Source organism: Carcharodon carcharias, chromosome 4 (genome assembly GCF_017639515.1).
Source record: "Carcharodon carcharias isolate sCarCar2 chromosome 4, sCarCar2.pri, whole genome shotgun sequence".
Taxonomy (NCBI): domain Eukaryota; kingdom Metazoa; phylum Chordata; class Chondrichthyes; order Lamniformes; family Lamnidae; genus Carcharodon; species Carcharodon carcharias.
The window spans coordinates 178,570,869-178,582,122 of NC_054470.1; the positions used below are offsets into that span (position 1 = coordinate 178,570,869).

Consider the following 11,254-nt stretch of genomic DNA (forward strand, 5'->3'; position numbering starts at 1 on the left):
CTGACTTGTAACTTGTAGATAGTGGACAGGCTTTGGGGAGTCAGGAGGTGAGTCACTCAATTCCCAGCATTCCCAGCCTCTGACCTGTTCTTGTAGCCACAGTATATGGCTAGTCCAGTTCCGTTTCTGGTCAATAATATCTCTCAGGCAGTTCATCCTAGGTGGAAATGAGTTTGTAAACCAGCCAGGCCATGTGCATATAGAGGGAGCTGACGTAATTGCTTCTGGCCTGGGGCTGGTAGCTAAAATATTAATGCAGCAAATTAAATAATTCAACTGCTGTCTACTCACAGAAATTCATGCTATACCAGGTACAATGAGGCCTGGTAAGGTCAGCTTATGCGGCTGGCCGAGACAAGTTTTTGGTCAATGGCAACCCCTAGGATGTTGATGGTGATTTCTCTGGATCTTAGCCGAAAAGGAAGACAGATCTGCTTTAAATTATAACATGAATCCTTTGGGTTGGGGTGGACTGCATTTTCCACTGGTACAAGTGCCATGTCAGGGATTAATGACCGAAGGGGGCTGTGCTATAATGGAAAAGTGTCTTGCAAACCTTTTATTTTAAACCCAAACTTCAGCACAGAGATAATGAGGAACCTATATAAAAACCAAGCCCTGAGGCTGTGTGCAGTCTCAGCCTCTGTATTTTGAAGAATATTTAAACATTAGAGAGGGTATTCTGCAGATTCACTACGATACTGTCTGGCATGAGGAAATGCAAAACTGACGACAGGCTTAAAAAATTGGATCTTATTCATTAGAACAACACAAATTACAGGGTGCCGTGATAGAATTTTTGAAAGGGTGTCGATAGAAATTGTCTGTTTACAGTAGAAAAAGGATCAAAACGTGATACACAATTAACTGCATAGAGATGTTTGACAGAAGGCAGGAGAAACTCCTTACAAGACAGTTGAGGCTGTGGGATTCACTTCCAGGTTCAGTGTTTGAGACTGAAATGAGTTAATATTCAGGATTCGATTCGATAGATGAGGGTGAATAGGATTGAGGAGATATCGGAAAAGGTTGGGTTAAATGTGATTAGAACTTTTGTTGAAGTTAACACATACTGCTTTGGCAAAATAGCCTAACTTTGTGTTATTACTTCTATGTGTTTTCATGTATAAACAACAAAACATCTTAGAACAAGTTCACTGATCACATCTGGTGCCATCTGTTTACTTTATAGCGTTAAGAAAACTATGGTAACATTTTTCATTACATCACTACACAATTTGTCTAGGAGTTAAAGGAGTATCATCTCATCAATTTACTATTAATGCAGAGCACAGTACACTTAGCAGCATCTCTCAACAACTCCTTTGTTACCCTGTTTAAACATTACAACTCACAGCTAGAAGCAATTGGGAAGTATGAATTTCCGTTTCGACAGCAGCAACAATTTCTATTTATATGGTGCCTGTTGCATAGAAAATACTTCACAGGAGCATTATAAAGCACTGTTTAAAACTGAGCCGAATGAGGCGATATTAGGACACATGATGAAAACAACTTGGCTAATGGTTACACAGATACTTCACTGACAGTCTTGTGGGTGAAGAGCATCACTCTTCATTTATGAGGAGGTCACACTTCACAATGGCATAGTGGGAAGAATGCTGCACTAAATGTGCATTCACAATGACGTTATGTTGGCAATTTCAGGATATTGATTCAAAGACAATGAAGGAACAGCAGGTTCTGTGCAAGTCAGAATGGTTCATGATGTATTTTTCACATGCATGTTGTAGCCTGGAGCTATGGATAGTGATGGTAGAGGCTCCAATGTTCTTTCCATCACACGGCTGACCAGGAATCTCCCCCACTCTTACCTCCTGCCATTGGTGTGCACTGAAAGATTTTCAGCTTTGTATTCAGCCTGTTTGGCCACATTATGAACACACCTTCCTCGGCCGTCGAGATCTGGTGTGGGACTCGAACCCAGAGCTTCGGGCTCATTGGCAGGGAAGCTACCACGGCACGACAAAACCTCCTGTGGGAACTTGTAGGTGACAGTCTTCCCATGATATTGCCGCTTTTGCCTTTTTTGTTAGTAAAAGTTGTGGGGCTGAAAGGCGCTGTCAGCATAAACTTGATGAGTTGCTGCAGCACATCCTGCAGATCCAACATAATGCACAGTGCATTTGTGGTGGAAGATTGTGGCCGGGATGCAGATCAGGTGTATAGTTTGTCCTAGCTGGATGGCTCTGAGCTTAATTGTTGTTGCAGCTGCACACATCCAGGAAAGTGGTGAATATTCCATGACAACTCTTGTTGAATACAAGATGGAGAAGCTTTGAGGGGTCAGGAGGTGAACTGACTGCAGTGCCATATCTCTGTTGTCTTTTAACATAGGCTGATAGCTGGTCCAGTTAAGCCTTTTGTTCAGAGTTAACGCTGCCTTTGGCAATGGTAGCTTAGGTTCAAGGTGAATCGATCTTTTGAACATCAGTATCCAGTACTCAAATATAAGGTGGCACAAGCTTAGTCATTTTCTTAAACAGACGTCATATTCCTGGAAACAATGGTGTGAGGAAAAAAACAGTTAGGGAAGGTCAGAAAGGTGCACTCCAGTGATGTTAGGATGAATTACACATCTGCGGCAAGCCTGCCATTGTAGTACCATGCTTGTTTCTCATCCATTACACCTTGGTTAATGCCAAGTTTAATGCAACTATCCCCATCTGAAGGCTGTTCTCTGATTAATAAATGGGGTCTCAATTACAGGGTTTGCTCATATTCACTAAACAAAATAACTAGGTCCTGGTTGAAAATATGTGCCATTCATGTTTTTTTTTCTTGCATTTCACTACAAAAACTTTATTGGAAGAACTTTGCACACAATGATCAGAGTCAACCCCACACAGTAGTCGGAAAGTCTTGTCAAAGCACCTACACAGAGGGCTGCCAAAACCTTTTGACTCGGGGCAAAAAAAAAAGTCTGTCGTAAATGTTTTGTTAACATGGCAGCGAAGTCAGTCGGTACTTAACCAATTGGAAGGGGATTTGTGTTTCCTGAAATGGGCAGAGCACAGCAGCCTGCTGGTGGATAGATGGCACTGCAAGTTCGGGTGATGGGATGTACTTTTCTTTGTCCATCCCCTTTGCTTTAACTATGTTAGAATTTCCACAGCGATCCCAGAAATAAGTGGTGTTCGGGGGGTGGGGGGGGGGGGCGGGGGTCACCAGGTTGCGATTTTCTCCAAATTGACCAATTAATGGACAGAAGATTGAGCTCCCTGTTCAATTCAGGAGGTGGACTGTCAAAGCTGGGGGGTCAAAAGGCATCCCTGCAGCACTGGAGTAGCAGCAGGCTCCCCTCCCAGGGAAGCGAGAGAGATGGGCTACCCTTTCACATTTTTAACTTCAAATTTAAAAATTGCCTCATCAGCCTAGCCACCATTGTGAAGGGGGAGTCCTGTGACATAGCAACAGGTGAAGCCAGGGAGAGTCTGTAAGCCTGCCTGGAGTGCTCCTTGTCCCCCTCTGCTCTGCACTGGGAGGCTTTCTCCAGGCAGCTACCCTGTTCTCGACTGCTTCCGGGGCCCTGAAGGCTGACAGACAATTCCATCTTAGCCTCCAGGTGCCCGGAATTAGCTATCTGCCAGTTGTGGGCAGGTAGACCTGCTTCCCACCACCCCCCACCCTGCAATATGTAAGTATCATGTGATTGAGGTCTTGGGGTGAAGTGGGTGGTGTCCCTGCCTCTGAGCCAGAAGCTCTGGGTTCAAGTCCCACCCCAGGCCTCGATGGCCAAGGAAGGTGCATTTGTAACGCGGCCAAATCCTTCCAACACTCGCCAATGACAGGCAGTAAGAGCTGGAGGGATTCCTGGTCACTCAGGTGATGGAAAGAAAGTTGGAGCTTGTACCATCACTATCCATAGCTACAACAAGCACGTAAACGTACATGTTGCCATCGTAACTTAGGGTCTATGAGTGAACTGTAACACGCCATCATCATGTGAGTACAACGGTCTCCTCAACTATGAAGCACCCGCAGTCAAATAAGCTGCTGATATCACTGTCAGGGTTCATGTTACCTAATCATTATCCAGTTGCTGCTTAAAGGAGCTTGATGTGTGAAAATTAGCCACGACGTTTGTGACATTAAAACAGTAACCTCACTTCAAAAGTAGTTCATTGGCTGTAAAGCACTCTGGGTGGTCCTGAGGTTGTGATAGGTACTGTATATCGTTGAACAAAATTTGCCATCAAACCACAAGCATCCTTATGTCGCTCTGTGTCAAAATTTGTCTTATAATATTCCCGTGACGTGGCCTGGGGTGTTTTACTTTGTTAAGGGTGCTACAAAAATGCAAATTGTTATGTAAGTACAAGTTTTTTTCCTTTTTTAACATGGAAATGATGGCGACCTGGGTGAGAAGCAAAAGCGCTGTGGAATCTGTGGAACTGTACTCAAACAAGGAGTTAAACCCTTCAGGAAAAAGCAGAAAACTGGCAACAAAAATGAAATCTGAGTAGTTGCTGGGATTTACCTGCCTCAGTTGACTTAGCTTCATAATTTCTCAGTTTGGCCACTAGATGGGGCACCACAAAGCTTTTGTAGCATTGACTGGAGTACCCAGTTATCAGAATCACTGGGCTAATGTATTCCCTTTCATCAACAAAACACATTATTTGGTGTTTTAGACATTTCCATTTTTCAATTGCTAACTCATAATGTTAAATATTATCTTGCTGATTTATTTGGTGATTATCTCATTGCTGTTAGTGGGAGCTTGCTGTGCTTAAATTGGCTGCCGCAATAACAGTCACTGCACTTCAAGCGTATTTAATTGACTGTAAAGCACTTTGGGGCATCTTGACATTATGAAAGGCGCCATATACATGACGGCCCTTAAAAATAAGTCAGTGTTTCTAATCAAGAATATATAATTTTTGCAAGTTGCACATTCTTAGGAAAGACACTTAGGAAACACTCAGTCACTTTTCCAGAACCACTTCATCCAATTCAGAGTTGTGGAGAGTCGGAGCCTATCCCGACAGGCAATGTGCGCCCAATTAGGAAACAGTTTACTGCAAATAATTCAACTGAACTGTTCATAAAGTCTGGTTATTTGTAAATAGGCTGAACATAAAGTTAAACATTAGCTGCTACTCATCCACAGCTAGCTGCTGTTCTAATAGTGAATCTACTGGCTACGAGGCAGATTAGATTAAATTGATTTTCATTAACGGAAGCTGTGGGAATGGAGGTTGTTCTCCATTTTATCTTTTTGAAAAACAAATCCAAACATTAGTGGCAAATGTCACTCAAATTGTTAATATTTCAGTGGAAAGCTGTGAGTGAAAATCCTTCCGATTAAATCTTTCAGGTCAACGTTTGGAACGTCACCAATTGCTGAATTAGTAATGACATTTCAAACTATTTGGACTGCATGATTAAGTCATTCATCAATTCAGACTGTGCCTAAACTGAAGTTATTAAAAGCTCTGCGCCACCCATTTCAAAGCAGCAAGGGGCTTTGAAACAGCAAATAATGATACAATAATTAAAATATGCTGGTAATTATAGCCGGTCAATTTATCAACATTTTGCTTGATTAACAAAGTATATTGCTTCTGGCATGAATTAGCTTATATTCACTTCTGATATTTTTGTTTATGTTGCCGAAAGAGCCTGATATTATTAAACACAGCATATTATTTAGTAGAAATGACAGAGTTAAAAAAAACCAGATTTTTTAAAGCTGTAAATATAAAGAAAATACCAACCACTTCAAGAGCTACTAGGAGAGCTGACTAAAAGCTTGGTAAGAGGTAGGCGTTGAGGAATATGTTAGACGAGAAGAGATAGACAGAGAGCGATGGAGAGGCTTAATGAGGGTATTTCAGCGTGTAGAGCCTTGATGTGTGCTATGTTGTGAATATATTGTTAAAGATTTGGGCAAAGCACTTCAGGAAGGATTTGTGGTCTTGAATGGGGTGATTTAAGCAAGTTGGTTGAGTGGGCAAATACATGGCAGATGCAGTATAATGTGGATAAGTGTGAAGTTATCCACTTTGGTAGGAAAAACAGAGTGGCAGAGTATTATTTAAATGGTGATAGATTGGGAAATGTTGATGTACAAAGGGACCTGGGTGTCCTTGTACACCAATCAGTGAAAGCAAGCATGCAGGTGCAGCAAATAGTTAAGAAGGCAAATGGTATGTTGGCCTTCATCACAAGAGGACTTGAGTACAGGAGCAAGGATATCTTACAGCAGCTGTACAGGGCCTTAGTGAGACCACACCTGGAGTATTGGGTGCAGTTTTGGTCTCCTTACCTAAGGAAGGATATGCTTGCAATAGAGGGAGTGCAGCGAAGGTTCACCAGACTGATTCCTGAGATAGCAGGATTGTCGTATGAGAAGAGATTGAGCTGACTAGGCCTGTATTCACTGGTGTTTAGAAGAATGAGAGGGGATCTCATTGAAATGTATAAACTTCTGACAAGGCTGGACAGACTGGATGCAGGGATGATGTTTCCGCTGGCTGGGTGGGTCTAGAACAAGGAGTCACAGACTCAGGATATGGGGTAGGCCACCTAGGACTGAGATGAGGAGAAACCTCTTCACTCAGAGCGTGGTGAACCTGTGCAATTCTCGACCACAGAAGGTTGTGGAGGCCAAGGCACCGGACATATTTAAGGAGGAAACAGATAGATTTCTAGACTCTAATGACATCAAGGGGCATGGGGGGAGCGCATGAGTACAGCGTTGAGATGGAGGATCAACCATGATCACACTGAATGGCAGAACAAGCTCAGAGGGCCGAATAACTGAACCCTGCGCCTATTTTCTATGTTTTTCTGTGTTTCTATGCAACGCAAATTCACAGAATGGTACTGGGGCTTAGGGAGTGAAATTATGAGGGCAGACTGCATAAACGTGGCTTGCATTCATTCCTTTGAGTATTAGAGATTGAGATGAGATCTATCTTGGTGTTTGAAATGTTAAAAGAATCTGATTAAGTAAATATGGCTGAATTTCCTCCCCCGTTCACTGAACCCAGAACAAGGGAATATAACCTTAAGATTGGAGCTCAGCTGTTCAGGAGTGAAATCAGGAAGCATGTTTGGATATTAAGGGTGGCGTGAGTTTGGAACTCACCCAAACGTCCGTGGATCCTGGGACCGTTGGAACATTCAAGACCAATATATAAATAGACTTTTGTTAGGTAAATATATCATAGTGATAAGAAACAAAAAAGTTAAGATGCAGATCAGACATAATCTTATTGAGTGATGGAATGGATCCAAGGGGTTGAATGACCTTCCCCTAGTCCTAACGTTCCTAAACTACACTGGTGTGCCACTCAGGAAATCATGACCAATGACTTAAATCTCTCCAATACATCTCAGGTACAAAATATATCATTACAGGACAGGAAGGTAAAATGTGATTGGAATTAAGGGCTGGAGACACAAAAGCCTGGTTGACTTAGATTCCATCCTAATTAATTTCTGCAAGAAATAAAATTTAGACATTCTATATGTGCAGATTTCATAAGTAATTGGTTTGTCATTTATTCCTGTTGCTCGACAATTTGTAGATTACTGGTTCATTGAATAACATACCATAAGAACCAGGGGTACAAGGCAGAGTGCTGTCCTGCACCCATGAATGTAATCATTTGCGTTATTTCTGGTGTACAGTTCTTATCCAACAATTTCCATTTATAGCACCACTACGAGTGTGGAAAAATTTCCAAAAGGACTTCACACAGTTGCAAAGAATTTGATCCCAAACCTTTTACTCGGGGCCTTACAAATGTCAGGACCTGACCACCTTCCCTTGATATTACCATCACTGAATCCCCCATATCGTGGTGTTAGCATTGACCAGAAACTTAACAGGGCCAGCCACATAAATGTAAAAGTAAAATATGGTAGATGCTGGAAATCAGAAATAAAAACAGAAAATACTGGAAATAATCAGCAGATCTGCAGCATCTGTGGTGAGAGAAAGAAAGTTAACATTTCAAACCTGTAACCTTTTGTCAGAACTCAAACGAGAGATTCTGATGAAAGGTCATAGACTGGAAACGTTAACTTCGTTTCTCTCTCCACCAATGCTGCCAGAGCTGCTGAGTATTTCCAGCATTTTCTGCATTTATTCCAGATTTCCAGCATCCGCAGTATTTGCTTTTGTTTCCAGGATAGCCTGGTTTACGTCTGAACGAGCAGCCAAGGAGCAGATGATATCAATGGAAAGGGGCCCAGAGCTTTTCGCTGGAAGCTTAAAACAGCACTTTGCTGAACGGCCAGTTGCAGAAAATCCTGGCTCAACTATAGCTTAATGGCCAATGGACAATTCAACAGCACAAGGGCATGGCCATGGGTTCAAGGGAATTGGCGGAGAGGTGGAGCTGGCTGTCGTCAGCGTAGACATGGAGGCTAACCTCATGACTTGAGAAGAAGCCCACCCTTAGCGATCAGCAGTCGAACTGGTACAGCAATCGTATCCAGTTTGCCAGGACCCATTTCAGTTAAACTTGCGATGAAATGCCTAGATCAGAAGATGCCAATTCTGGCAAAGAAGGTGAAAATCCTGAGGTACCCAGCAAGGTAGCTGTCAAACTGAAACTGGCAAGTTGAACAGAGCTGTTGCTAATGAACAGCTGAGCCATACAGAGAGCAGGCACCACTGTGAAACTAAAAATGAGCTTTTAAAGCCCTGTGTACCACAAGTAAGGTGCAAGGTTCATTCTTGCTCCATTAAATGCAGTGATTCTTTGAATACACCAAGTGCTGTTCACCCGTCTATTCGCTGACCTACATTGGCTGCTGGGCTGGCAACGCTTCAAACTTAGCATATACTGCCCTTGTTTCCAGTCAGGATGGTGTGTGACTTGGAGAAGAGCAATGTGGAGTTGCTGGTGTCCCTTATGCACCAGCTGCCCCTGTTCTTCTAGGTTGTGGATGTTCCTCTTTTGAGATGTGCTGCCAAAGAAACTGTGGTGATTTGCTGCATTGCGTCCTGTAGATACAACAACAACTTATATATATATATATAGATAGATAGCACCTTTAATGTGATGGTATGTGACCACGGCGCTTCACAAGAGCAGTATAAAACAAAGTATGACACCAAGCCACACACACAGATATTAGGCCAGGTATCCAAAAGCTTGGTCAAAGAGGTAAGTTTGAAGAAGTGTCTTTAAAGGTGGAAAGCAAGGTAAAGAGGCAGAGAGGATATTGCTGATTCAAACAGGGAATGCACAAGAGGCCAGAAAAGAGCAGAGATCTCCAAGGGTGGGCTGGGAGCCGATATGGATCTGCGAACACAGGTTGTACATGTGGGTACACAATGCCGTCACAGCGTACCAGTGGTGAGGGAGTGAATGTTTAAACCCTGTCAGGTGGGTGCAAAAGATCCCATGATACTACAAAGCAAGAAAGAACTTGCACTTATACAGCACCTTTCACAACATCTCAAAGAACTGGTATCAAGGAAGACTCGCCTTCAACACAATGCCATGGGATCTTTTACATCCACTGGAGGGCACAGACAGGGCTCCAATTTAATCTCTCATGTAGAAGATGGCACATCCAACAGTGCAGCACTCTCTCGGTGTTACATTGGAATGGCAGGCTGAATTCTGCCTTCAAGCCATTGGAGTGGGACTTGAACGACCAGTCTTCTTGACTCCAAAGTGAGAGTGTTACCTACTGGGCCATGGCTAAAACTGTTCCAAGCAGAACAAGAAGGATCTCCAGGCCATCAAATATTCCTCAACTGACACCATTAAGAACATTTTACACAGTCATCTTGTTGTTTATGTTGTCAAATTTGCCTACGTTCCAACAGTGACTACACTTCAAAAGGACTTCATATGCTTTGGAACAACATGCGTTGTTCTAAGATAAAAGCAAAATACTGCAGATGCTGGAAATCTGAAACAAAAACAGAAAATGCTGGAAAAACCCAATAGGTCTAGCAGCATCTGTGGAGAGAGAAACAGAGTTAATGTTTCGAGTCTGTATGACCCGATTGGTGACTGTGCCTTCAAATTCCTAAGCCCTAACCTTGGGAGTTCCCTCCTAAAACCTCTCCACTTCTTTCTCCTTTTAAGTTGCTCCTTAAAACCAGCTTTTTTGAACAAACTTGGTCCTACCCTAATATATCTTTGAATTTAAATAACATACATGTTTTGCAATTCCTCCATGGCCTCACACTCCTCTATCTCTAACGCCCTTTAGCCCTACAAACCTCCGAGATCTCTGTTCTTCTCCATTCCCAGGCTCCAACCCCAATTTCAGTTGCTCGACCATTGGCAGTTGTGTCTTCAGCTGTTTAGGTCCTAAATTCTGGAATTCCCTTCCCCAAACCTCCCTGCTTCTGTACCTCTCTCTCCTCATTTAAGCCTACCTCTGTGACAAGCTGTTGTCATTTTCGTTTTAATAGTGCTGATGTGTTTCTATTTAGGTTTGCAAATCTGTACAGAAGATGAGGGGAGATCAAGCTGCATTTATCACCCATCCCTAGTCAGCCTTTAAGACAGTGATGGTAGACCATTTTTTGTATTCATTCATAGGAAGTGGGCATCGCTGGCTAGGCCAGCATTTATTGCCCATTCCTAATTGCCCTCTTTCAAAGGGCTTTTAAGAGTCAACCACATTGCTGTGGGTCTGGAGCCACATGTAAGCCAGACCAGGTAAGGACGGCAGATTTCCTTCCCTAAAGGATATTAGTGAACCAGTTGGGTTTTCATGACAATCGGCATGGGGGGTGTTAATGGGTCATCATTAGACTTTTAAATCCAGATTTTTACTGAATTCAAATTTCATCATCTGCCGTGGTAGGATTCAAACACGAGTCCCCAGAGCATTACCCTGGGTCTCTAGATTACTATCCCAGTGACAAAAGCACTCTGCCACCCCTTCCCTGCCAAAAGAAATGGAACGCTTCACAAATTTGCATGTCAACCTTGTGCAGGGGCTATGCTAGTCTCCTTGAACTGCTGCAGTTTACGTGGTGAAGGTGCTGCCAGAGTGTTGTTAGTGATGCTGAAGCATGGTATGTGACTTGGAGGGGAATTTGGAGATAGATGTTGTTCCCATGCAATGACTGCCCTTATCCTTATAGGAGTTGGACATCGTGAGTTTGAGAAGTGCAGCACAGAAACAGGCCACTCAGCCCAATGTGTCAATGTTTTCCTTTATTCTCCACAAGGGCTTCCTCTCACTCTAATTATCTTTATCTACCTTTCCACTATATCTCTCTGTTTCCTTCCCTCTCATG

The 11,254-nt window shown here is 42.9% G+C and overlaps 1 pseudogene; it reads right to left on the reverse strand.

Moving 5' to 3' along the window:
• Nucleotides 1-10,903: 10,903 nt before the first annotated feature.
• Nucleotides 10,904-10,967, reverse strand: LOC121277530 (annotated as a pseudogene).
• Nucleotides 10,968-11,254: the final 287 nt, after the last annotated feature.